General features: G+C 42.3%; 1 long non-coding RNA gene across 18 annotated transcripts in view; it reads right to left on the bottom strand.

The window, feature by feature from the left end:
* LOC111260280 (uncharacterized) overlaps positions 1-21,959 on the bottom strand; it is a 76,078-nt gene that overhangs the window by 13,895 nt on the left and 40,224 nt on the right. Inside the window, exons 1-2 of one of the 18 annotated variants that reach the window (XR_015310980.1) lie at positions 2,039-2,105; positions 1,423-1,567 (exon numbers count right to left, since the gene is read on the bottom strand). The exons of the other annotated variants lie outside the window; for them this stretch is intronic. This is a non-coding gene — a long non-coding RNA (uncharacterized LOC111260280). Of the gene's footprint in view, positions 1-1,422; positions 1,568-2,038; positions 2,106-21,959 lie in introns of those variants that run through there. 18 annotated transcript variants of the gene reach the window in all.

The following is a 21,959-nucleotide window of genomic DNA, read 5'->3' as shown; positions in this document are numbered from 1 at the left end:
CACACACACACACACACACACACACACACACCAATAGTTAGTAGGCGATCCCTTTTAAAACCTCGTTTACCGTGTTTTTCTACGCTGTACTCACTCTTGGTGCCATTTTACTTTGATGTCCATATCATTTTATCTGGCGAAGACGAACCGTTTGAACAGATGAGCTTATTTTAGCGTAGCCAACCGGCTGCTGCGTACTTGCCATAAAAATTACGCTTGTGGCAGCCTAACCTTTCCAACCTAAAAGCAAGATAAAGACTTACTGAATGGCAAAGCGGCTATACAAGTCGGTTTTGATTTTAGCATTACTTTTACGAGATCACTTATAACTGCAACAAACTTGTAGTAAAATGGTAGCTACAGCGTACCCAGCTCCTGGGCAATTTTAGCGCCGTGTCTACGGTTCTTTTCCATGGTCTTTAAATCTGTTTGTTGGAGACACCATCACAGCACACAACTTTGTCGAATTACGCACTTCAGCCGCGATCCATCACCTCCCAATCCCCCCATTAAGCCATCTGACGTCACACACTACGGTTTGTTGTGACAACATTCGTTTTTCCAAGGCTTTCTCTGAAGATTATTGTGGCCTTTGCGTCCGCAAAGGCTGAAAAGGTCTGAAAAAGCTGCAGCTGAGGCAATCGCCGAACGTCTCTGGATACATATAAATGGGTTACAAAAGTCTCGATCCCAACGATTCGTTGTTAAACACTCTAGCTTTGATTAAACAACAAGTCATTCACATTTACCTAGTACAACAAAGTCAAAGATGGGTGTTTTTGAAGATAGTCAAATTAACGGAAGTAGGGCAAACCGATTTTGCCTACTGTTTAAACGTCTTAAAAAGCTGCTACGCAAGCTTTCGTTTCATTTCTGTTAGATTTTACTATAATTATGAGTAGTGGCCAGTCCCCTTAGCTACCTTCTCAATTATATGGTGATTTACAGCTATATGTTACTTGAATCAAGTTGGCTTTTTCAAGTTGATTGAAAAAAATTTGATTAGACTGTTCGTATGTACGCTGTTATCTTGAATGTCTGTCTAATTGCTGGGAGGTAGTTTCAAAGAAAGGAACAGGTGCTGTTTTTTCGACGCGGTCACGACGACCATAAATCGTCACGTTGCTTCGCCTTTCGCCAGGACCTTTACTCAAACATCTACGTTGAAGATTACTGCCATTTCCCGTGTGCTTTTTGCATCGAAGGTCTAACTAATGATGTAGACTTGCTTCGGCATTACAGAGAGCCTTGTGCAGACAACCGATACCGCCAGGTTACGTTTAACTTCCGTGGAGAGCAGACGTAAGGACTCACGGGCTAATAAGCAAGCACCGTGCTCCTGAACGCCCATTCACCGTCACAATGCGACCATCCCGAAGGCAGAGGTCGCTAACCCTCCACAACAATCATGCACATACACACCCATAGAGATACATGGTATTCAGGAAGACGTCGGACGAGTGCATGAGGCTTTCTGGGTGGTCTCGATTCCTGTTGCTCTAAATGAGTCAGGCCAACTGTGAAGTCCGCTAGGGAAGCGCTGCCTAGAACGGATCCGAACGCGTAACTGCGGATAGAAATTTTATCATTTCTCGTTTAGTAAAAACACGTTTATATCTATATGAGGAATAGCACGAAAACCACATCTGTGCTGCACCACCCTCGAATGACGGAGTGAGCCTACTGATTCAATTTTTTTTAATTTGCATGAAACTCTGGCAAGGTTAGGTTGCTGGTACAATAGGAGCAGTCCGTTCAGATTCTGTGCTGGTCTGCGATTTTACTTGGAAGAAACAAAGATTCCTTCCCATTGTTCTTTTCTCACCGCCTGAACTTTTCTCTGGCAAGAAAAAAGAGAAGGAAAACAAGAGTACAACTATTCCCAGTGCTACTATCATGTACGCTCGAAACGCAGGTCCCTAATAGAGATACATCATTTACAGTATATCTTCGCTGGCCGAACACAGCGCCGTATCGGCTGCAATTGTCATTGGCAGTGGTGGCATTTGGGTGCGCCTACCACATCCTTTACACTTACTCTATTTGCGAAGAGGCTCGCTCCACACGCCCGCTGCCGGCCAGCACCAGATCTTTATGACAGACCAAAACTGCAGACGACAACAGCCTTTTCCCGGCTCGTTCGCTCGGCCTCCGTATAAGCGTCGGCTATCTACGGCTATGTCCTATGTCAACAGCAAACCAGTCTCACGCAGTAGCGCAGACAAAGACAAGTCATCTATTTCGTCATACTCAGCCAAGCTACAAGCCAAATCCGGTAGCGAGCTGTTCTGAGAAACGATATTAATGCAAAGATGTGTTGCCAGCTTCTCGCACCGGAATGACTGTCAGCATGGTCATGTGACAGGCAGCCCGTGAAATTGTCGAATGCGCTCAATGGACTTTTCTTGCAATCAGTCTTAACAGTAGAACCGTTTCAAAATAAATAAATAAAAGGCGATGCAGACAAGGCGAACAGTTCAAGGTGCAGTAGATCCACGAGTTCGATACATATTTCCCCTGCCGCCCGCTCGTTTTTACGTATGTACCCTCCTGTGGATGTTTTTACCATACCATGACTGGCCATCTGAATAAAATAAACACTGTAACTTTAGAATACCCTCTAACGATAATATATCTTTTACGACGTTTAGCTTCCTGCACTAAGCAATTGCAATGTGTCTATAATGCTAATTGGACCTGTATGTAACGCTTTTAAACCAGGCGGCATTTGATTGCGGAACTTGATTGAATATTGGTAGAAACATTATTTCGATCTGGAGTTCTCAACAATGTCTATATCAAAGGTCTATTACGGTAAAATCGGAGGACGTAAAATAAAATTTTCGCGTCCCTTAAGCTAAGCGATTCCTGGCAGCAAAAAATAACGGTTGGAAATTTTTACTGATAAAATTTACGATTTTCAGAGGTCTAATTGACACGCACTTAATTATTTTACGACCTTTATTGAAGTCTAATGAATTGTCTGTTAAACTGTGCTCGACGGTGCGTTCTTTCAATAACGTCGTTACTCCCGCTTCTGACAGTAGAATCGTTAGAATAATCAAAATCATAAAGCTACATTACATTATCACTGTTCTCGCTATAAATGGCTAACTATCAGCGCCTAGAGGCTTGACTATCAGACGCTTCACTTCGAACCCCGCTTAGCATCGTAGCCGGTAAAAGAGATAATAATAAATATTCGCAGTGACGTCAAAAGGTCGAGGCGACTAAAAAAGTATGGTCAAGAGTAGTTCAAGTACAATGTAAAGCTACCTGAATCTTACATAGGACAAGGCCTCGGTGGTACATTGGAAGCTTGACGCCTGTTTTGGCAAAGCTGGGCTTTATGATCTTCTAGATTGCAGAGGAGTAGTAGTCTCTTGATTCTAGTAGCAGCTTGGTACAGAAGAATCCCTCGACTGGCATAGCTGTAATAGTGGTAACAGTACAATTGAGCCAACTTTGGCCCTTTCTTTCGGCCGTCGCTCGCAAAACGGACGGACGAAGTGTAACTAGTAGCGAACTCGTACGCCAAGAACGTCGGTAGCTGTGACTGTCTGGATGGGGTCCCCTTGAACGGAGTGATCCCATCAACTGCTGGTGATTGTGATGCTGGTAAGCTACAGCCACGAATAGCGAAAGATGGAAATGGTCACAGTAACCATCCGTCCGGAGTAACCCAACAACGCATCAGCAGCCGAACAGGAACGCAGATCTCCGTACTTCGAGCGCGGTCCGTAACCAGGGGCACGAACGGAGCCAATGGTGGTTGCGGTGGCAACGACAGGGGCCCAGTATAAATAGAAGCTATCTATCCGACCTAGCCTGAACCTGGCGTGTCTATTTGCTCTTCACCTACACCAGGTTACCAAGCGCCGCAAATATTTCAATTTTTTCTTCGCTGAGGACTCTACGCTTGAGCCCACACAATGTTCCTCCTATGCTTTGTAAAAGCGACTTTTGAAATTAGACAATGGCGTACAGCATTGAAAAAGAGGGCAGGCCTCTCTTTAGGCTAATCTTGATAGAATTTTATAAAAGTTGAATATTTTATATCAGTCAAGACATCTTAAAAGTAAGCTTCCCGTTGGCTAGCACATATATCTCTCTGCGTCAATGACCACAGCAATGATGAGCGACATGACAGCCGTCGCTGGCTCAATTCTCAGCGTTGGCGGGTCGTAAACGGGAGTTTTGTCCAATGACAATACATAAAAAGGTAATGTCTTAAAAGAGGCTGCTCGCATAGTTACTGCGCCGTGTTAAAGATTAGTTGTGTAAAATCTAAGCGAGTTTATCAAAGAGTCTCCAAGCAGCCCTTGAAGCGATGCCGAAAGCTGACTTTGAAAACCTGTCAAAGGGATCAGCTCACAATACTTGACCGCTTCGTGTTTTTTAAGCTACTAATAGCAAAAGTTTGTTTTTTGTTTCTTGCTAAGAACGGACGTTCTGAAAATTTTCCTCCGATTTTTTTGTATCTGTCTACTTGTGCGCTTTTCCGATCAATTCTATTAGCCTTTCTAAACATTTTCCCTATGCCTGGTTTGAAACGGTTTCTTTATTTTACATTATGGTAGTTTTCTTAATAATACATTCACATGGCTATTTGGCAGTACCCGTACGATCATCTCTGCTGTGTGCAGCTCATTCGAATGCCACAGATGTGCAGTACCGTCGCGCACAAACTTTTACCGATGCCCAATTAGCTACCAGTAACAAACAGTTACCTGAAGTCGACATATACGCACGTATAGATCAGTTGCATGAGTACGGAGTGATACATATGAACAATGACAAGAGAAACAATAATAAGAATGGCTAAAGCCACCGCTACCGGGGAAGATACACGATTGCACCGCGACGACGAAAAAGAAGACGAATTTGTCACATGGGAACAAAAACCAAAAATGGCTAGTGGGAGATAGCGAGGAGAGTTGGAACGATGACCCCCGCTTAGAACAGTCGTATTGATAAAGATTGGTTTTCCTTTCCGGCTGTGCAAAAAAACACGACTGAATGTATTGGACTATATATGGCAATAGACAAATCTATAATGTAACCGTTACACAAAAGGCGCCCTGAAATCACAGACTGCAAAAAACAGACCCTCCACTTTGGGTGTATGATAAGCTAGACCACCGATAGTAGGGTGATCAGACTTTGAGCAATGCTAGACTTATGCAGGCCATGAAGTACGGCAATGTCTAAGAACAGCATAGGAGCCACACTTAAGATTATCGATGGCAATCAGTACGATTGACAAATCGTGAAATACCGTTTTGTGCGAAGCTGAACAAATAGTCTGCTGAGTCGCGCTTTTGGCCCAGACGCATGGAAAGCGTTTGAAAAAACATATCGTCATTTAAATATAAGGCGTATACTCTTTGGGAAAGTTCCATGCATTGCACGATGGAGTCCTATAACACGCTGATCTGTCGGGAAGGTTGCGATAAGGCGAAAGGAAAATGCACAGGGCTAAATGAAGTATGCATATCTACCTCGACGAACACGCTATTTTATCTTCACTTCTCATCTTCCTCGTTGTTGCATGTGGAAGAAACGATTACTGACCGTACGTATCACTTTTCGATTTCAGCAGTTACGATGCGTCTCGATAAAGCGTTTCTTGATAGCTCGACTTTTTAGTTCTCTCATTCTTATTCCGTTATTATGTAAGCCAGAATTACGACGATCATATTTGCGCCATAAATATCTACAAGAAGTTTCTTACTTCTTGTAGATATTTATCTCCTCATCTCAAGCCTTTAGCCTCCCCTCGACGAGCTAACACCAACTACCACGCTCCGACCGCCATTACTTCCAATGCTACAGTTATAGCTGTTACAAGTTTGGCCATCGTCTTTTGCTTCAGTTGGCTGGTGTACGATAGATACGTAACGAATGGGGTCTCATAGTGTCTTGCTTTCATGTTTTGCTACTAAAGCTTGTCCCGCTTCGTGGTAACCCACATGCTACCAACCAGAAGCTAATTTCTTACATCTTCTGACTCTCTGACTTCTGGACATATTCCCCCCTTCGCCTCCGAAACCACATATTCTGCCCCCTCGTTTCAATCCATTTCGCTATCACCTGAAACTGATTAAAAACAGATCAATGGAAATTGATGAAATCGCAATCCTTCTAACTCTTTGTTCTCTCAAAGGGTCCGTTTGAGCGCATATGCGATCTTAGGTTATCTAATTGTAAGCCATTTTCTTCATTGGTTTCTCAGCTTGACGTATGAGGATGACACAACCCGCAGCTAACTTACTAGTTTTAAACTCTGTCGTTCATTAGTTCCTCCAGAAGAGACGGCGAAAATATTGGCCTAGTTGACATGCCTCACTCACTGTCGTTGTCAGCCGCACAGGAAGAATAAGGGGGTCGAAAGGGTCTCTGACGGGGATACAGGAGAAAAGTTTCGAGCGGTACGACGGCGTTGAAGGGCGCAGGCAGAAGCATTTTGGATCATAACCACCCCTCTGTGATGGGCTCTTCAGCTCTCGCAAATCTCAATGAACCAAAGAAACTGGCGAGGGTTTGCTCCAGCCGCGCACTTCTACCATAGCCTTCGTCGGTAGCAGCAGGATCAGCCGGTTGATATGGGAAGGTTCTACAAGATCCTTCATTGCCGCTACTGCAGGCTTCGGCCGTTTTGACCTTTGCAATAATCTTCCAAGTCGGTGCTGTTAGAGCAAAACGGCCGTTAGATCTGAGGGGCCGGTAGCGACTAGAAACGAAGAAGGGAGGGGGACATAGTAGCGGTAACGACTGCGGCCTAACCAGCAGACGAGCTGAAATAAATCGAGAAGGACCTCAGACTTGGGGCAGGCTAGTTCCTAAAGTATAGAACGCTCACTGGATTGCTGACTGTTAGCTCAGCGACGACCAGGAGGCGAGCAGCGAAATCGGAACAGTGATGAGTAAAATAGGAAAATGGGCAAATAATCGGAAGACGGATTTAACATCCATCGAGAGTGAGCGAGAGAGAGACCAGGGATCGCGTTCTGCTTAGGTCGTCTACAAACCGCCCGCTGCCTTATTTGCTGACCCTCACGCTAAGCGACCAAGCAGCCAGCCTAACGATCCACCATCTTCATACAATCTGTCTGCGTATAAAGAAGAGAAATAACTTAAAGGGGCTAGCGAACGGAAAATGAGAGATGGAAAGAGACGAAAAATGAGAGGAGAAAGAAGTTTCGAGCATAACAAAAAAGCACTAGTGTGATCTCTGAAAAACAGTAGGTAACATGGCTGGTACAAAGGGCAATGGGAAGTAACAAAAGACGAGAAAAGAGGGAAAACAGTGCATGACAATCATTCAAAGAGACTAAAGGAAAAAGACAGGAGCCTTTCGGTCTTAACAGAATTCCTTGTCGCCTGCCGACGCAACTAGTTGTAGAAGCAGCATAGACAACAACAAGTCAAGGAGAATTTGACGGACTCAAAGGGACGAGCGGCCCAAGAGAAAGTATCCGACAATGCCAGCCAGTTGACTCAGTGAGGGCTGTTTAGGCTGCTGGCTAATGCGATAGACTAAAGTGATAAGCAGAGACCAAGCGTCAGCCCCGGGCCTGATGAAGAGAGCGACTGAGGAACGAGAACAGTCCAAGAACGTTCCCTATAGGATTTCGTTAACACGTAAACGAACAGCAGCGATTCTACCAGTAGCTCAAAGCAGACAAATCTCAAAGCCATCTTAGTTGCAAACTTTCTTAATGCTTCTCGCCTTGTTCGTGCCCCAGTTGTGCCTTGGCAGACCCATGCACCCGACAGACAGATGCGTTATGGGTAATCACTTACACGATTCAGTTATTAGAACGATGCTGTAATGGAAAGAGCGCGAAAGTGGGAATAGGAGGGCTAAATTATAGGTTCTTAGGGTACGAAGTAGAAAGTGACTTAAGGCGAGAAATCTAGCGGCTAAGAGAGCTGCAGCATACGAAAGTTGTGGGAGCAACTTAAAGCGTCACTACCGAAACTCTTCGTTCTTTTTTTGCAATTAGTCTGGATAGCCATTAGCTGCCCACTCCACACAGCCGCGTTTCCTGGCTGACCGAAGCGGAACGATCGCCTCAAACTCTTGGGCAGCCTTTACTTTTTATATATTTAGCCTGTTCGCTTGATACAGCATTAAAAATTTACCTTGTGTGCTGCTAATGGTATCCTAATCCCAGTTCTGCTGTAAAAGATATTGTGAATAGCCTTTGGATGTAAAAAGGCCTTCAAAATGTTCTAATATATTCCGGAACGGTGGTATTACTACTTGAGACATATATCTTCAAAATAATAGGGCCATCCAAATATTCGCGTGTAACTATTTTGACCGAACTCGGAGTGTGAACATGCCTGGACGCTCTATAATAACGGATTAGCTAAGGTTTCGTGATCGAGTCTTAAATTTCTACGGTGCATACCCATGAAAGCTGAACTGAAAAAAAACATTCACATATAAATAGGCGTAAAAGAGAAATTTTCTAATATCGGCAGCGAATCATATTTAGGTGCAATAAAAACAGCCACATACAGCATAAAAGCCAGAGGTGCATGAAAAACTTCTTCCAAGAAACCAAGTCAAAGCTGACTTTGCGAGGGCCCATCACGGCAACCAATACTAGATGCTTCCAATAAGGGAAAAAAGAGGAGTTCGTTACGCTATATCAAAAATGCTACTCGTGCCTGGAGTTAAAACCAAACTGGTCAAAGTAGGTTGAAGAAAAACATGGGCTATATTCTGCACAGGTTTGCGGTTTCGTCATCAATAATCGAAACTGAATGCCGAACTGCTTAACTTCTACCACGAGAGCAATTCGAACTTAACTTGCAAGTAATAGATACGCACTGCATTTTCAATGTGAAATATCTACTGCAAAAGCTCTTTTCGGATCTGAAGAAGTTTTCTAATAATAAATAAAAACATACTGAAAAATCGGCCTTCGTCAGATTTTCATAGCAATTTATTTTTCAATCTATGTTACGAACTCGTAACTTCTAAGAAGACAAATTGAAGAATTTGCTAATCTATAAACATAGAAATAGCGCTCGAATCTCGTTGAAAACATCTTAAACGATATAAAGCGGTCCATAGTCTTCTTTTTTTAAATATGTACTCATAAAAGTCTCCGGCGATTTGCAAGTGAAGTACATGAAAATTAGCTGTAATTAAAGTTTTCAAATTCCACCTTTATAGGTTTAGTAGTCACACCCTGAGATCGGTATATCTCTAAAATCGAACACTTTACTTGTTCTAGTATCAAACTAGGTGATTCCCGTGAGGGGCCACGTATTTGCCTGCTAACCTTAGAGACATGTTGTGGTCTAGGTTCGAGGTTCGTTTCGCCATAGCTGGAAGTCAGCCAGTCGTCTGACGGAATGCCTAACGGCGATACTGGACATAAAAACCAAAACATAGAGTGTATCAAGCTAGGTGTTCTAAGAAGTCTAAATCATTTATTCCTATTGGCAACAATAGAATTGACACATCGCAATTGTGATTCGAAAAACGCCATTTGGCGCCCTGTTCAAACCGTTAAGAAATGGCTAGACCTGCGAATACAGTTAGTCTACGGTAATCAACGACATGGATGTCTCAGGATGAAGTTTCATGACTGGCAAATGAACCTTTCAGTAAAAAAAGCTTTGCTGATCGCTTTAGGGCGAATTAACGAGTGACTTTGATCTCTTTGCGGCTATAGAAAGGTGCGGAAAGCGGAGAAACGGGTCTCTGTTCAGATTAAAAACCATTATTATCTGTGTCACCTTGTTATTGGAGCTGAGACCTTTTGCCCCCAGCACTGATCGTAAAGCATCAAAAGTTAACCTCGAATAATCAGCTCGATCTTGCGCAAAGCAAATAAACTGCTTGATAGATAAACTGCTTGATAGATAAAAACAGTATTTTAGTTCAAGCTTGCTAAACTTCGGAAAAGATTTAGGGCAGGGTTGTTAGGTGATTAGAGTCTGGACTAAACCCTTTATTGGTACTTAAGGAAGTGACAAAATCGTTTTGTTGCATTCATTGCCAGTGGCATTGCGAGATACTATCTTCCGCCCTAATAAGAGGGTGAACGAGTCGTTGGGATGTTTATTTGTATTTCTATTTGTTTATACCAAGTCTCCCTTATACCTTGGCTTACAGTTGCGAATGACGTGATAAATATTAAAGATCACAGCGGCAATTATATTGATCAGAGATGACTAAACACTATATTAAACTAAACATTGATTAAAGAAGCTAAAAATGTATTTGTGCTCCTACTATATATTTACCTAGACAGATACATGAGCAACCGCTGGCTCTTTACTACACGTCCCCCTTTTTTATTCCATATAGGTTGTTGGAAAACTTCTTTGATGACCCTAGAGTACTAGTAGCACGTTTCCTGTCGCCTTTGTCATCTTTTTTGCTATCTAATCCGAGAGAAGACAAACCGAACGTCGTTTTAACTGGCGTTTGTTGCTTTTTGAACTTCCGCATTTCGTTTACTCGCCCGAATGAACACTGAGGAGCTTCAACGATTCGTCTTTACCCGACTGTTTCATTACCGCCGAACCAACATCTGAATTGACTTCAAAAACAACTAGAAGGAAACAGCAATGGGTAAACTCTGCAAATGTCACATATGCCCCTACAATAACACTAATCCATGTCGTATATGAAACATACATTCTTATAATACATAAGTCGTACACAAATTACTATTTTTTATTATGATTTTTTTTTTTCGTTAGAGTGGAAAATCTTGTGAGCTTTTGTCATCTTGGGTGGTAAGTAGATCTACCTGTTTGAGTGCGTCAAATAAAAGCCTTAAATTGTCGTAAAAAGAAGCCAATGCCTTTTTTATAAGGCGGTACAGTCGCACGCTACTTTTAGCAGCTAAAACGTAAAGAAAAGTGATGTAAAACCTTTCATCGACGTAAAGCAGATAACTAACTGTACACATATGTTTATGTAGCCATGTATACATTCCTAGGAAATTACGGCCGGTAGTACATTAAGATTTGAATGTTATTTGAGAACAGAGTCCGCCTGTTTTTCCTTTTCCCTTCGCTCCGATCACGCAAATTATTCAATAATGGCTAGCGAAATTGGGTTAATAAACCTCTCTGTCGCATAACCAAATGAGTCGAGCATTGGCACCTAAAGTGGCCACGGCGGCAATGGCAACAGCAGAAAAAATACACGGCCATTCCTAGCGCTGCCAAGGTCAAGGACACCTAGTCAAGAATAACAACGCCAACAACATGTTAAAAGAGCATCTATTATTCGGCTTTTCGGGGGTTAGAGAGGCATGTGCTTGAGTTAGGTGTAGACGAAAAACTCAGCCACGCAATAGAGGCACGACTGGCTATAGCTCGCTTGTACCATAGGTTTCACAATTATAGAGTTGTTTTTGCCTCTTAATTTTACGGACATGTGGTGATTTAGATTTGAGTCCAGGCATAGACGACGTACGTTTTGTGTTGGGAGCTAACCTTTTGAAGTGGTGGCGGACGTAATGCTCGAGATATTCAGCTTGGGTGCCGCAGGCCCATGTTGACAATATTAACCAATCGGTGAGCGAACGAAACAACCCTCCGCAGGGCATCGGCGCCTCAAAGTGGACTACAAAAGCCGATATAATAAGCCAGACCTGGGTAGACTGTCCGGCTCAAACGATAATGCCGATGTGCTTTATGCTATCTAATCCGCTTAAAGCAGTGTAAACGGACAATTACGGTTCCGCAAAGCGCACTCCACCCGTTTGTAGCAGGATCATCATTAACGTCAAGCTAAAACGACGTGCGTCAATTTTTCAGCTCAAAGGGAAATGGGTAGCGTTGGCCACTAGAGGTCCACTCGTTGTCACTGACACCACGAACATATCATCCTATATTACAAACTGGATCCTTGCAGGCTATCGACAAACCTCAATTTTCCAGTTACAAAATAAAAAAACTGCTCTGGGAGGTGAGATCCTGTGGAAGTTTCTCATTTTTGATAGGGTACGATGTCGTATTATTAGCTTAGGACACAAGCATCTTACATAGACTGTTTAGTATAATTAAAAATAATATTCATAATGATCGATTCGTTCCAAAGTCATCAAGGTTATGATTGTACTGGAGAACGCCGCGACCGATCACTATTGACCAAATCAGATTTTTAAGTTAAAAGTACATAATTAGCGCTTCTTTTTTTTTGTAGAAAATTCTCAAGCTGCAGTTGATTTCACCCTTTTAGTTGCAGTATAATTTGGGATGCGTCAATTAGAAGGACATCCACTTCAACCAAAATAAGATCATTTTGAAAAATCATAAGTTCAAGAATTGTCAAAAGACATAAAAAAAAGTTTAGGGTTTTTCTCGAGGTCAAACAATTTAGCTAGCAATAATGTTATTTATTTGGGTGTTTAACTTTTACACTTGAGTAATTACGCAAAAACGGCCTCGAAATCTCTAAAAAATCCATCGAAGTATACACGATAGGATGGGTTTAGTTTCTGTAAGCCAGATCACGATCGTGCCTTTAGCTCTAATTGGTAAAAATGCCTCCAGGAGGGAGCCGATGAACACCTTCGGTTCAACAAATATGAACTTCAGAAATATATATTCTGTATTATTATATTTTATTCTTAAGAACTAGCTAGGGCACTTAAAATTACTTATGGAGTACTTCAAGCCCAGGAATACGTAAGTCTACGCAGTCAGGAGAATCCTTATTACACGTATGTAGCAACTCCAATGACCAAACATTTGAGGGCCACTGCTTCCAGTAGTTTCCAGTAAGACTGTTCAGTTCCAATAGAGACTCACACCAAGATCCCGAGCGCTCGTTCCTCCACAGTATGTGCAGCGCTTTATACGAAACCTTTTTAAGGCCCACGGACATAACACCCGCAACGAAAGGCCCACCTAAAAAATTCAGGAACTTAGTCAGAACCACTGAAAATGATTACATTTTTCACCAAATTCTTCTAACTGCATACCTGGCAGTCGATTAATAACCGCGTTTAACTACGAGAGCACAGAAAGCTGGGCCATGTGCATTAGGGAAGGCACGGTTTTATTTTGACGAGAAATACTTAAGAGCCTCCTTGGCGCGTTCGTCTTTCATTCGGAATGATACGCGCACAACTAAATACCCAAACTATAACGAGCTAAGCTTGAAGAAAAACGTGATTACGCCTTGTTGATGCCCGCCAGCAGTATGAACGTAAATAATGAGCCGTCGTGCAAGATGGGCGAGGTCAAAAGCGTATATCGAACAAACATCAAGCGTAGCTAATTCAGACCGCAAATATAAAGACAAATCTATGGATTTACCAGCAAAAATTCACAAAATTTGCTAGTACCCGGGTGGATGCCTATCTCTTGCTGCCAAGATCTAGTCGGCTCCCAGTTTTTTCCCCGCTAGTTTCTGGCCCACAGCAAAAAGGCGTTGGTCTGTCTCTTAAAAGGTTTTGTTCTTGTCAGACATTCACTCAGCCAGATTTCTTAATTCTTTATAGGATGCAAATTCAGAAAGAGCAATTCCTTTGAGTAACAAATGTTTAACTCTTTGCTTGCTAACAAGAATTACAACTACCAAGTGGCCCTCCTGAGCTATTGCCAAGAGTCGATAATGACCATCCCTGTGTCACGCATCGTATGCGCTAAACCTTGGATTAAATCGCTCTTTAAATAAACAGTAGTTGACCAAAAGGCTATGTTTTTCTCGGGTCGACGAGACCCTTGCGAACGTGTAAAGGACGTTTCTATCGGTTTAAGCGTGCCAGTCGTAGATGTAAGCGCAAGAAATGACGTTCTGTTCGCTAAAGACAAAGATTTACTACATCAACGCGTCTAGTTCTTAATCAAGCAATTGCTTGAGAAACAGATTCGGTCGTTTACACTCTTCATTATAGTCAGCCCTACCCATAATAGGCAGAATAGTATGAGCACATAATCTCATAAGTAAATGGTCGAAACAGGTGCAAAAGAAACGGTAAGGGACTATCTCCCTTGCACTGATCGTCGATTTTGCCGAAATGGGAAAGAAGATATTCTTTTTTTCTTCAGCTACAAAAAGTGCCAGGTGGGAAGCAAGCTAGAAGGCTAGCATCGGATTAGGAACGCTTCCAAGTGCCAGCTAATGTAGAAACATGTTTTTTCAGGAAAGAACATTAACATCGAATGTGGTAATTATCAGGACCCGCAGTATTTTACAGCCCCACTAAACAACTGCCTATGTATGTTTACTGATGGTAACGTTATTAACTTTCTTTGCTTCTTCTAAATGCAACCTCTGTGTTTCAAGCTTCTACGTCCGGTATCGCCCTTAAGCATAGCTCCGCCAGGCAGATGGCGGGCTCCCAATACGAAATGAACCGTGTGTCTGTGCCCGGGCTTGAACCTAGCTCACAACGTCTCCCTAAGGTGAGCAGCCAGATACGTTGCCTACTACGTTGTCACGGGGTTTCTAAATGAAACCTGAAAGTGTCGAAGAAGACTCGCATACTGGACAAATGATAACGCGTTCTTAAACTGAAAAATCTCCAAAAAGTTAGAAAGATCAAAAGCTGTCACCAGCTTTAAGTACACACGCCATCTCTTGCTGGCTGAAAAGCAAGGTTGATCACTAAAGCGCAGAGCAATTCAAACAATTATTGATAAACGCCGCTACAGCATATGCTTAAACGTACAGCTTAAAGTCCAGTACTCTTCTTGTCTCACTACCGTTATTTGAAAACCAGCTCTACAGAATTATCACAGCTGTCGGTAACTGACCCAGAGGTATTAGGTAAAACAATAAAGGCAGTATGCCATATATTCTACATGAGCTGAGTCTAAATACTCGCTGGCTAACTCTTTTCGTGTATAGTATAAAGTGTATAGTGTAGAAAGCACTATTCTCTAGCCCGCCTTCTGCACTCTTACATCGTTGCGACATAAGGCAAAAAAATAGTTCGGTTCTGGCATAACTACCGCCTTTTCAAGGACTGTCTAAGAAACGTTCTTTTTTGATTGTTTGCGAACTCTGCGGAAAAGACGCTGAGAATGTTTTGTCTGCGTTTGAAATACTTAGGGATAAGTTCCAGTTACTATTTTGTGAAGCACGAACTTGCCCACAATTTGCCTCCACGAGATTATAAGTAGTTACATGACTGCGTGTGCTTTTAGACGTGAAAAAAGCAGCAGTTTTCTAGCCAGGTCGTTATCACCATTATCTCTAATCGAAAAAATGCGGAAGTTGACGCACAGAAAACAAAATCAAGTCGGGCAAGCTGGACAAAGCTGTGACCCATATGACAAAGAGCCTTAAGCTTTTATCAGACGTTGACGATGTCCATAGACAAGTATCGATGAGGGATACCTGTGGTTCTTAAGATGCGGCAAGCCATAAACTATTCTACTCTTAACCGTAAAGTATTTCGTTTTCGCTCATCCATATTTATATATATGCCTATATATACGTATTTATAAATAATTCATATCTTGAGAATGATTGGCTGCAGTTCGCAAGTTATAACATACATACTCATCGGATGCCATTGAGAAGCTATCCATTCGGTGTATCGCGCATCAAATAATTGAAACAAGACACATTACCAAGGCAAAGTCGCCTGAAAAAAGGTTATACGGACCGAAATTCATTGGGTGGATCCCATGTATCGAGCGTAAATAAACGCCGAATAAGTGCCCGGGTATTTTTACAATAGTACAGTGAATATTTCTGCCAGCTGAGGCGAACTTCCGAACACCCAGCCTACTTCAGGCACTTCAGGCATGTTTTGCGCATCACGATGAAGACTGCACTCCGTTGAGCATTTCTATTGATATCAACAGACAAAAAGTATTTATCCTAAATTGATGAACTATTTTAAGATGGAACCAATAATGGGGTTATAAAACGCTTACGAGACACTTATCATCGGGGGCCGTGCGGGTGCTGTTTCAATCAGCACACCGGATTCTTAGAAGTGGCTGTCCTGATTTAGCTGCCGTTCATCTACTTTTATGTGGTATTAACAAATGCGAATATTAACGCAGGATCCGGAGATGGAAGAATTAGCTGTGTCCTGACACGTGCCTAAAGCAATGTCGGGTTTCGCGCTAGCACTATTCCGAAATTGACAGACCGAAGCCAAAGAAGCAACTGAGGACAGATATTTCAAAGACTGTTTCACTCGCCACATACGAGACAAACGCAAAGTTGGTCGGCATGCCAGGCGAGATTTTGCTACAGGCATGATATACTTCATCGATGAACACTAGTGAACTTGCTTTAATGCCGATCGCCTGGAATACCCGTTCAGCCATACGAGAGAAATGTACACGATACCCCGTTTGAAGATGTCCCAAATATTACTCGTATATTAAAAAAATATATATTTAAATGAATGAACATTTTCAAATTGAAAAAAATCTGTTTCGATTGTCTCGAAAAAAAGCCATAAGCGGTAACTTATGAGCCTACATAGGTCAGTCTGCATTAGTAAAGGAAACAAGGACGTTCTTACCAGAGCAATGCCCAGCACCCACCCGCGCAGAACTCTTTTGCGTTTTTACCATAGAATCATGCAGGAGGGCACCTATCGCTATACTCCTATTGTCCTCGATTTTGGCCAGAACTAGCTATAGTATCGCAATGCGAAGATGACAAGATAATTGTGTGGCGGGACCATAGGCCACCCATGGCTTTACATGGCCGATGCCACCCTTCATGTCCGTACACTACTGAATGTTACTATTCTGTTGTCTGATGTTCTCTGTATACTTGCCCGAATCTTTTCCTTTTGATTTGTTAGGATAAGCGTTCCAGATGGCAGCTTCCCAATTTCCCTTCTTAGCATTGGCCAGCGGCTCGACGATTTACCAGCCAATCACCACCCGACCGAGCCGCTGATCGACATACCATTTGCTTGCCGACTTCCCGTTTATCGGCTCCCTTGTATGTTCTCGAGGAGAAAGTTTACACATTGCCATTCGTTTCTATCGACAGACGGCCACAGTAAGCCCCAGAGGCCAAAACCAGCATGCCCCTGACCGAAAAATGAAATATTAAAAATAGAGTGAAAAGTCAGCGCCCATTCTACAGAACAACCGATTTGCTACTGCTGTTGACGCTCCTATAGGCGTTGCTGCTTGTTATGGTGCCCGCTGCGAACAGGAAAAAGAAAGCCAGTCAAAAAAGAACGTTGTAGCAATAGCAGTGGTAGGCGGAAGCGGTAGAATCGCCCGAGCGGGAGAATATTTTGCATTATGATTTGTTCCTCGCACCCTAAAATATATGTGTTTCTTCATATTTTTTAGACGGTTCGTGCTGTTTTGCCCGGTTGGCCATTTTCACTGGCTATGGGGTCCAGGCCATGTTGTAAGCACATGCGCATGACTGATATGCGTGTCTTTGTGTAAAATGTAGTTGCTATATAGTGCTGCCGTTGCTGTCAACCAGCTTTCGAGAGGTGAACTCAATTTGGCCAAATTTTGCTTTGTCGTCCCAAGTCCATATTATACTTTCCACTTATTCAACAAACGATTGACGTAAATAAATAAAATAGCGTAGTGGTACTCAATCGTACATCCTAACTTTTTGTTAATTAGTAGTTAGCACGAATGTTTTCGAAAAAAAAAACAAAAAAAAAACGGAAAAACAGGGGGACGTTATTACTTATAACAAAAACTCCTTGTCAAAAAATTGTGTGTCGTTTCACGGCCCAACGTTCAGCGTTTGCTGTTCCTGATTTCCATGCCGTTAGATGTCGCGCTTGTGAAAGCCATGATGACAATTTATGTTTTTCTTCTTTAGCTTTTAGAACGAGCGAGTGTCACGAAACGAGAAAATGTTACCTTTCATTATCATTTTCATCATAGACTGATTATAATTAGTTACAACTCATTTCATTTGAGAAATATAACCTAAAATAAGAGTTCATTATCTGCGCCAGGGGCGGATTCAACCTAGTTGTTTTACGTACGTGAAATCCAGTTAGTACTGGTACTTAACTGATAAGCTATCTTGCCAGCCCTATTATTGCTACTAGTATACCAACGATATCCCAACAGCTTCAATAGCTGTGAATAGCCGATGACGCCTATCAGACCGTACCATTACTTAGCCGATGATAACCACTTATCCAACAAGCCAACTTACTACATAAGATGGATCATCTCAGGACGGCCCGTGCCTGTTGTCGTTGGTCAGTCTATTTTCTTGTTCGGTGAGTTTGTAATGGGTGACGAGCTAGGCAAGGGGGATCTTTCCTACCACTATCACATCGCAGCAGCTCAAGACTGTCTTTACAGTTTATTTGTCGTTCTTCTTTACGGCTGGCGGCTTGTCGGCCATATCGGTGGCAACGATAACAAATCAACATGCCCTGACGGTGAGCAGAAGAAAATATGGAATATCAGCAAGATCAAGAATTGGAAATAGTGGCTCTGCGATACTACTGTTCGTTTTCAGCTTTACGTAGATCGGATTGGTAGAAACCGAGAAAAAGAAAAGCGTTCATAAGGTATCAGGAGATGAAATAGATTCTGTTGAACGATAATTTCTACTCCGATTAGTTGCTCCTAGCACATTGCTACCTGACCACATCGCCCCCACCCTCGCCCGAAACATTTCTCGATGTTCTCCTTCTTCCGTATCTGCCCTTTCTGCTCATTGTGCTTTACTCAGTGTTGTTCGATTCACTCGTGTCTCACGCCTAAGTGGATAACGCGTCGAGTATACGCGTTCAGCACGTGCTGATGACAACCTTGTCTCTAATGTTGTCTTTCAAAGCCAGCCACGGGTCAACGTTCCTTTCCAACTGCCGCAAACCTCTCAGGACAAATCTCCTTTGCACCTATCTTATTGTCGATGTATGTCTGAGATTTGGCCTGTGTGCATGGCCACATGGAAAACCTGAAGCGAAATATAGCTGCCGAAAATGGCATGATAAGAGTGCGGAGACGGGCGATCATAAGGCATGTCGACGGTATATAAATTTAGCTGCATACCTTCAATAAAGTGTATCATGGCTAAGAAGAATCTAATCACCCGTCTGATGCAATACATCTCAATATGTATAACAAATATATAAAGCGGCTAAAAAGTATGTGTGTGACTCCGCTTAGAACTGGAAGAACTTCGAAATGAATTGGCTGCGTGGGGGCCGACGACGCTGTTGACTTCAACATGTTTCGTCTTCGCAGGGTGGCCTAAATCTAATCATACCCTAAGTATTTATAAATTTCACCAAGTTATGTTTAATGCAAATTAACGAGCTGGCAGTGACTAGCCGAGTTTAAGCCAAATCGAACATATCGCGAATTCAGCTGCTACTGGAATAAGCTCAAGATGGCTAAATCTAAGACGATCGCCTTGCCCACAGGAAAGCTTAAAAAAATACAAATACAGACGCAATGTAAATGTATACTGGGATTGAAACTGCTTATATGTGGTCCTCAGGAATGCTGGCTGAAGGAACTGTATCATAGTAAACGCCCCAGTCAGCATTTGGACATTAATTGTAAATGTGGTAAGACCCACATGGTGTAGCCTGGATGCGAATAACAGACTGGTGTCTTAAGAATCATATGATTACCCCAGATGCAAAATTTTATCTTCTTCTATTACTACTGCCATTAAAATATAAATTAATACATTAATGCGACGAAGTCTTAGAAATGGGATCAATTAATATCACATAAGTCGAAGGAGAACGAACAGTTTGCAGTGATGGAAGTTGCTTTTGGCTGTACTTCATTAGCAATAGGCAGTGGTTATGGACGAAGTTATCTTTGCTTAAAGTTTAAGGGTCTCAATATGGAAAAGGTGAATACCAAGATATTGGTTGGCCATTTTCGCTCGGGTTTTAGTTTGCTTTTATGGGAAAGACATAATCTGTGTGCATTAACAAATGTATCCCATCTAAGTAGTGATAGATCTGTCGGCATTTCGTTGGATTATCTGTTATAGCGAGTATCCGTTTTTTCGGTATTCTAAACACTAGAAGAAGGCCAGTGTTTTCTATGTAGAACAAGGCCACGAACTTTTTCTAAACGCATCGCGAACCTGTGAAATCAATAAGGAATATTTTGAAAATGCTTATTGTGTATGTCAGGTTCTGAATTAAAGCTACAGTCTAGGCTATATTTAAAAAAACATGACCACCAAGGATGACAGATGTAGAAGATTTCATATTTAAATAGAGTTTAGGAACAAAGCTTACATCTAGTCGTACGATGCTGCACGTATCATCTTTCTGTTTTAAGTCAACTGAATGTTTTTTATAGTCCGGTGCAACGAGCCTAGGTTACACCCTTACCTGCAACTCATCGTTGAATCTTTATGAATTTTTTATAGCAATACAAGTGTTTTTTTTTATATTGTCGTTTTTGTACAGTGACCCATCCAACATGTATATAATTTATTGATACTACGCCGAAACGATAGGTACTATCGGACACTTTTTTAACACTATAAACTGGAAAGGACGGAATCACTTGGGCCAATGGGCCAGCCCGACAATAGTGGATAGAATGCCAGCTTGTACGGCACTTTCTCCGCCTTACAGGAGAGAATGAAACCTCCTTGTAAGAGCGTGTTGCATGTTTAGATGGCAAAGGATAGCTCATAGATAATGTTGTGTTATGCGGTGGCTTTGACGCAGTGTAGGGGGTGCAGAATGGAGGAGAAAGGGCGATTTTTTCGGCTACGATCTGCTGCTGGTAGGCCAGCACGTTCTATGTATTATGTTCTGCACTATGTACAAGAAAATCGCATAGGTTAACGTACGTGTTTCCGTTCATCGAGAAATACAGTTTACTTTTCCATTCGTGAGCATGCTATATATATATATCTGCAGCGGCTATAGCAGCAGAGTTGACCGCCTTCACGGTAGCGAGTCGCCCGGCCAATCCTTACCTAAATGCTGCGATAGTTGCAATATTTGTTCAGATACTCCTTAACTCCGCCCCAGACAGCCTGACATACATCCTGACGTGAGACGTATGACGGATAGACATGAACAATACGCTTCCATAATAGTACCTGGACCGCTAGCCAAAAATTAGGAGCCAGGTGACTCATTGTTCCCATATAACTCGTCCTTTTTTATTTATAGCTCTGGGGCAAACAGAAATAAACATCGACTGAGACATGTATTTGCATCAGATAGCATACTGGCACGTAACACGGAATGTCGCTGCCGTCTACGGGCGTGCAAAGCATGGTAACCTCACGCAGGTAACTCATCCTTCCTTCTCTCGATGAGCTTCGAATAGATTCTGCCTTACTATGTGACACTGAATAGGTACACACGCATATGGGTCAAGTGCTAGAGTTACAGGGATCTATTTATCTCGCTCTAAAGTTATGCAATGAACATGGAGTTGATGCTGAGAGAAGCTTATTTGTATACGAAGGCAAAGTTGCTTCACAAAGAAAAAAAGCCGACAGGAGTGTACGAAGCGACACTTTTTACGACTTTAAAAAATATAACTAATCATTCATCAGCACACGGCCGACTTTCCTTATGTATTATCCTATTTAACATCGGAAGAGACAAGCACAACCGGGTCGGTTTTGAAAAGCATGCATTAATGCCGCAAATTAAGCTTTATGGCATCATAAATAAATAAGCGACAATAGATAAAGTAAAACAAAGTGTAACTGTTAAAAGCGTACGTACTTTCTTTAAAGTACGTACACACAGCAAATAGATTATGCATGTTCGAAACTCAAAATAATGCAAGAGCAAAATGTAGGCCAAATTTCAGCTGATACCTTCTCTTAAAAGACTGCTCACTACAAGACGATGAACTTCACAGTAAAGTTCTCGTTTGTACACTCAACGGTGAGGATGCGCCTTACAATAAGGTGATCCGCATGAAAATCCTTATTCTGTCGAAATAAACGGACAGGAATGTTTCCTACTGTTTTAAGGAAGCCTTCTCGAAAATGTGAACCAGATTTGAAGCCCCATCTCATTGTTGCATTTGTCCTG

The sequence above is a fragment of the Varroa jacobsoni genome, unplaced genomic scaffold (assembly GCF_002532875.2).
Source record: "Varroa jacobsoni isolate VJ856 unplaced genomic scaffold, vjacob_1.0 scaffold_421, whole genome shotgun sequence".
Classification (NCBI taxonomy): Eukaryota; Metazoa; Arthropoda; class Arachnida; order Mesostigmata; family Varroidae; genus Varroa; species Varroa jacobsoni.
This window is presented reverse-complemented; position numbering and strand designations above follow the sequence as displayed.